Source organism: Leopardus geoffroyi, chromosome A1 (genome assembly GCF_018350155.1).
Source record: "Leopardus geoffroyi isolate Oge1 chromosome A1, O.geoffroyi_Oge1_pat1.0, whole genome shotgun sequence".
NCBI lineage: Eukaryota > Metazoa > Chordata > Mammalia > Carnivora > Felidae > Leopardus > Leopardus geoffroyi.
In genome coordinates, this window is record NC_059326.1 from 55,242,044 (window position 1) to 55,248,920 (window position 6,877).

General features: G+C 31.0%; 1 long non-coding RNA gene across 1 annotated transcript in view; it reads left to right on the plus strand.

The window, feature by feature from the left end:
* LOC123599154 overlaps positions 1-3,965 on the plus strand; it is an 85,343-nt gene extending 81,378 nt beyond the window's left edge. Inside the window, exon 4 of the long non-coding RNA XR_006713013.1 lies at positions 3,898-3,965. This is a non-coding gene — a long non-coding RNA (uncharacterized LOC123599154). The remainder of the gene's footprint in view (positions 1-3,897) is intronic.
* The last annotated feature ends 2,912 nt before the right edge of the window (positions 3,966-6,877 follow it).

Below are 6,877 nucleotides of genomic sequence, written 5' to 3' on the forward strand. Positions count from 1 at the left end.
ATACAGAGGTTCTTTTTATTTTAAGTTTATTTATTTTTGAGAGACAAAGAGAGACAGAGCAAGAGGGGGGAAGGGGCAGAGAGAGGGAGACACAGAATCTGAAGCAGGCTTAGGTTCTGAGCTGTCAGTATAGAGCCCAATGCGAGTCTTGAACCCATAATCTGTGCTCAAACCTACAAACTGTGCTCGAACCCATGAACTGTGAGATCTTGACCTGAGCTGAAGTCAAATGCTTAACCGACTGAGCCACCCAGGAGCCCCCAGATACAGAGGTTTTAAAAGATGTTCATAAAGTGCTAGGAGCCCTGTGGAAGATTTGGAGGGGTTTGAGTAGTGCCAGGAAAAATAGTTAGACCTCCCAAGCCATTTATAAATGTCTCCTAATCCACATGATAGAAGTCATTACTCCTGAGAGTATTTCCTCCCCATTGAAAAAGATGTTAGAAATGTTATTTTTTAAAAAGCTTTATCAAGAGTCACAACAAAGATACAAGCTACAACAGATTATCAACAGATTATCGCCACATTTTTTCAGATAACTTTGAAACAATCTGTTTACCTTGGTTATCTGTAACACTAAAAATAATTTGACAATTATAGATCACTTGTTTTAGTACAGAAAATATCATATTTTCTTCCTGAACTAGTATAGAACTTTATAATTAGTGTGCAATCCATATTTGTTGGGTTGCTGATTATGTTGGATAAGTTTCAAAATTTTATTACCTTTGATTTGCTTTCTAATGATTTTTATTTAATAGTTCTTTTTCTTGCTATATAAGAGAAAATAGACCAAAGAAAAGTTTTAAAATCTGTTTCTCTGACTCATAAACCCTGTCACTGGTTTCTAGTAATGATTTAAGTTCACAAAGATAATTTGTGTGTTGCTGGGAGGTATAGAACACTAATCTGAAGGCTAAAATTGTATTACCTAACATTTTACAAAAATTTAATAATTATTAAAGTAGACTTTCTGTGAGGTCTATAGATCTTTATGCTGCTATTTCATAAATGAGTAACCTGGAGCTTCCTTCCATGACATTCCAAAGACCACAAATGTCAATGGAATGGAGCCAAGAGGGAATGGTAGACAATTTTGATGACAATCAAAATGCATAGGGCAGTATCCTCTAACTCAATCCATTAACAACATTGCCTCAGATCTAATGAATTAAATGTCATTGAAAAAGTAAAACTTTTGTTAAAACATTTCTCCTTATATAGACTGGACAGATTTTTCATTTAAGTTCACTGTCCAAGTGACAAATTGAGGAGAGCATCCTAATAAGAGCATCCTATTTAGTAGCACATATGTAGAGGTCAAGTGTAACATTAAAGATGAAAATAGCATTATAATAATAGCTGATAGCTCACTGAGCTGTGTGCTCAGCACTAAATACACATAACAGGAAAGGGGAGGAGGTGATATATGCTCAAGTGGCCATCTATTTAGCATCTATGGAATAAATAATCCATTCATGATTATTTGAAGGGCAGTGGAGAATTGTGCCTTTCTTGTTAAGGTGGTTAATTATACTTTGGATTTGTTTTTTATGGGAAAAGTAGTTTCTGTCTTTTGAAATTATAATATAGAGATAATTGCTTTTGATTGTGCCCTCAGTAAATATTTATTGAGTAAATTAACAGAACAATAAAACTAATCTAGAAATAGATTATAAATAAATTATAAATAGCAACACAATATTTAATCTCTTCCTGTCCTTACCAGCCAAAAAAAAAACATAACAAAACAAAATAACACAGTTTTAATTTAGTTTATCTGAGCTATAACAATATAATCAACAACTTTCACAGATTTGTAAAAATTATAAAATAAACTTCATGATGAAATCAAAATGGCCAATTTGATAAAGAGTACTTTTGGAGTTTAACCACATTAATATGAAAACACTGATTGTCAAGATAAACAATTAAATTTAATAAAGTCAAAATGAAATATTTAAGTAAGCACAGTCTTGGGAAAGAAGCTAATATATAAGGAATAAAAAAGTAAGTTTTCTTTCCATGTAGCAGTTCTGCATCAATTATCTCATTTAAATACCTAAACAATGCTGAAAGAAGAATATTATGCATTTTTGCAAAGGAATATACCTCAGGTGAAAGCTTTGAAATGAGTCTCTCAATACACATACTTTCTTTCCTACATTTCATGGTCTTCAGGTCAGCCTCACTAAATGTGGTTTGATCTCTCCAAAACTTCATGGTTCATCTTTGTTGTAGATTTTTTAAATAGCAGATCCTGCATTCCGAGGAATCATTTCCTATTTCTCCTACCTCTTTCACTGGACTAAGTCCTCCTTTAGTCAATAATTAATTTTTAAGTCCCTATTCTGTGCTAGAAAATGTAATTCTCTCTCACCAGGCATGTCTTAGTTAGTCTTACCAGGCATGAATTTCTTAAATTCAAAATCATTCCCTGATGTTCCAAAGATAAGATGGTAGCCTGTCTATACCAGGGATTGACAACATACAGACTGCAATACCCACCTTGCTGCCTATTTGTACAATCCCTGAGCTAAAAATGTTTCTTTTAAATTTTTAAATGGATGAAAAAGTCAAAAGAAGAATAATTATTTTTGTGCAAAGTGAACATTTTTTGAAATTCAAATTTCAATGTCCATAAATTTTACTGGAACACAGCTATACTATTTATTAATAAAATTTTAATAAACACTGGAATATTCTGCCATGCTAAGAAATATCCATCAAGGACATGTCTAATTTTCTGCCTGATACCAGTGGTATCAATTTCACCATCAGGAAGCAATGAAGAACCTGGGTAATTTCTGGGATTTAAAAAACTCATATCAGTGAAGACTATCCTTATATGAAGTAGATGAAAAGTGTGGTAAATAAAAAATGACTCTATGATGAAAAAGTCAGGGAATTATTAAAGAATCCAGGTTCATTAAAACAAAGAAAGATACACAAGCAATATGTAAATTCTGAGGCGATAAAGGGAATATTGCAAGGAAGGATATTGCCTGTGGGCATGTGTGTGTGTGTGTGTGTGTGTGTGTGGTGTTGCAAACATATTATTTACTACTTGTCTTGCAAATTCATGTTTATACCAATAATGGAATCTATTTGACAAACAAAATATAACTTAATCCTTTTTCATTATAAATTTTTGCATTTTCCTTAAGTTTTGTCATTTCAGGATAGATTTTATTTTCCTGAAGATTGAGAATTAATCACTCATTTGAATTATTGAATATTCTAAAATATATAAGCAAAAAACAACTTAAATATTATGGTACAGTGCTAAGTGAAATAAGTTAATCAGAGAAAGAAAAATACCATATGATTTCACTCTTACCTGGAATTTAAGAAACAAACCAAAGGAATAAACAAATAAAAAAAAGAGATGAGGAATAAAGTCTTAAAACTTTTAAAGGTTCTTAAATACAGAGGTTCCTGGAGGGGAGGCAGATGGAGAGATTGGTAAAGTAAATTAAGGGGATTAAAAGTACACTTAACCATGATGAGCACTGAGTAATATATAGAATTGTTGAATGACTATATTGTACATCTGAAACTAATGTAACACTGTATGTTAACTATACTTGAATAAAAAAACCCAACACATTAGGAACACTTTCAATTTAATTCCAAAATACTGCATTTATCAAAATACTGGACTTACATATTTTTTATTATTGATTTAAATAAACAAAATATTTTAATTTTCTGGTTCAGTGTTTCTATAATCATTTTTATACTGTGGAGGTTTTGTGTATGATAGTTTTTCTATACGAACATTTAATGATGGAGAGTAGTGACTCCAAATTTTAGTCTGTGACTAGCAGCAGAATTTTAACTACTTCAATTTCCAATATCCAGTAGCTTATGTGTAATCCCTGATTGTATCTCCAGGTTTTTAATATTCTTCACTCCAAAAGACCTTGATCATAGTAATTTCCACGTTCTACTTACAAGGATAGATTTCTTATTTTATTTTAATAATTTAGAACTCATCTATAATTCAGAATAATGCATGACTGATTAAATAAATAAACCTAAATAACTTCTTGTCATATTAGAAAGGTGGAAATCAAAATGTATTCAACTGGTTCGATTATATTAAGTGTGGCAGTCTATTGTTAGATTCAAATTTATGACTCTGAACTGTTTCAAGGATTAAATAAGGTCAAATATCCTAACTTTCTGAATAATTTTAAAATTAATATTTTTTTTCTGATTAAGTTTTTTTTTTTTAAGAAACCAAAAAATGTGCTCTCAACTGAAATACAGGTCATTGGATAGTATCCACATTTTTACTGTGTTGATTACATTATGTCTTCCTTTCAAAATATCTTCCTGCTGGTTTCTATGGAGATGGTTTAATCTGTATTGAACTGAATAGAGGATGATTAGTGTGCTCAGCATGATAAAAGCAGACACTATCTTCTTGCTTGGCCCTAGTTGATTAGATTGGGTCTGTTTAGAATTTTCTCTTAATGTTAGGATATTTCCTGACTTTACAGCATAGCACTTACTACTAAAACATAAGATTTCTGGAGTCACAAATGAATGCCTAAGGTGCTCAATGATGTTTCCACTCAGGGTAGACAGAACTCCAACATGTTCAAGGAATGCGTAACTACTGATATAGCCATTTTGCTTTCAATATCACAGTGGTTACACTCTTCAAGACTTCAAACTTCTCATCCTTCACCTGCCCAGACCAACTCTTGGTCAAAAACATAAAGGAAATCCTCATGAAGACTTCTGGGACCAAACTTTGGGATAGCCTACTATTTTCCAGTAATATATTCTGCAAATTTCAGCTGCTTTTGAAAACTGAATTCCAATGGTTGTGCCCTCAGCTCAGAAAAACTACCTCTATTTCTGCTTGACTTACATTTTTTGGCCTTAGTTTTGAGTGCATTAATGTTGAAATCCAGACTGAAGGTAAGGCCCTCCTGATTTGTCTCCCTCCTATCAAGCTTCAGAGTTATACACTACCTGTTTTCCTACACTTAAAAAAAAGATTTGCCTTACATATTTGGTCAAGTTTTATGGTTGTTTACTGTGTTAGAGTTAAGTCCAACACCAATACCTCCAAAATGTGCTGAAGCAAAACTGTCATTAATTAAAATGTTATCTTACTAGTTTAAAGTCTAATAATTGCATTGTGTAATCTTCATTTTATTGTTTCAACCCCAAAATTGATACCAAAGAAGTTTTGATTTCATCTTATCCCAAAATGATGATGAAACATATCTATTACTGAATATATAATAAATATATATTCTAACATATCTATATCTATTCATTTCCAAGTAATTAGGTCTATTTTATTCAAAATTTTGTTTTGTATTTCTGCTTTTAGTGCCCTTTTTTATGAGAACGTGGTACTTAATATTTAAGTTTCTAAAACTTAAAGGTATTTTTATAATGGCTCAATATTTTGTGGCTTTTGGATAAATTTTCTTACTGCTTGAAAATAATTGTTTTTATTGTTTTATGGTACAAAGCTTATATATAGAGTTAATTATATTTAGGTCATTATCTTTATTCTGTCATCTAGTTTATCTTTCAAATTTGGAAATATTTATGCTAACGTTTACTTTTGGATTTCTGCAAATGTACATTTATCTATCTATCTATCTATCTATCATCTATCATATCTATCTATTTCTTTATTGGTTTTGTATCTTTAACAGCTGTTATTTGCATTTTCCTTTAATTCTATTTTTCCTGCTAGTAATTTAATACATTCTATTTCTTATGAAAAATCAATACCTAAAAGCAAACACTGTTCATTCAGCATTACTCTAACATTTGCTTTTCTGGAGGACACTTATTCACAATGACATTACATGGGAAGCCCCCACTCATAGGAACCCATTCTTACTTCCTACTGCCAATTCTTACTTCCTATTGCCAATGATATGAAGCATTTCGTTTAAATCAGTAACATTCACTTGCACCATTTTCAGAATTATTCTTATTCATAGAACTACTAATAATGATTTAATTATTCTGGGCATGTGTCTTAGAATGCATCATACCCTTTCTTGCCACACTGCTCCTTTGTCTTGGATTCTTTGTCAGTAACCAAAATGAAGAAAGATTGAAGAGGTTAGATAGTTGGAATAGTTTCTTCCCAGTTTATAAAGATCATATAGAACTTAAAAACCACAAGTCATGAAACCTAAGTGGGTTTTCAGATTTAGCTTAAAATGAAATAAGAACATGCAGAGTGATAAGCAATTTAATCAAATCTTATGCTCTCCTGTCCCTCCCTACCCTCCCTCACATGTAGACTCACACAATATAGCTATTAATAAATAATTGTAAAATTATTCATAGCTTGAAATTTAAAATAGCATTGCATTATGTTTTTAAGAGTTCATATTAAATATATCAACTATAATATGATATCACAAAACATTAATGTTTTATATACCTTAGAAAGATTATAACAGATTGTTTTTTTCTAAGTAAATCTGTGTGTGATACATGCAAACAAGTTTTTAATGACAATTTCAATTGTTCACATTCTGCAAATTTTCATATGGTACTTTATGTTCCCTTGTAATACGTTTCTTCACAAGTAATTGAAGCTATTTATATACAATGTTTTCATAAGCAGTGACTTCATTATTCTTGATTCATTTGGGGAGATGAGAAATGTGCATTATGGCAATAGGTAGAAAAAAATAATTAAGGCTAAAATGAATTATGTCAAACATCAACCTCATATTAATGTGTTCTATCAATACTCCATCTTAATCAAATTACTATTGTAAATAATTCACAGTGTAGTAATTTAATAGCTTATAAATCTTAAAAAAGATATGACATTTAAGGCTTTTGTGCATCTATAAAACAACTTGTTAGACTATTA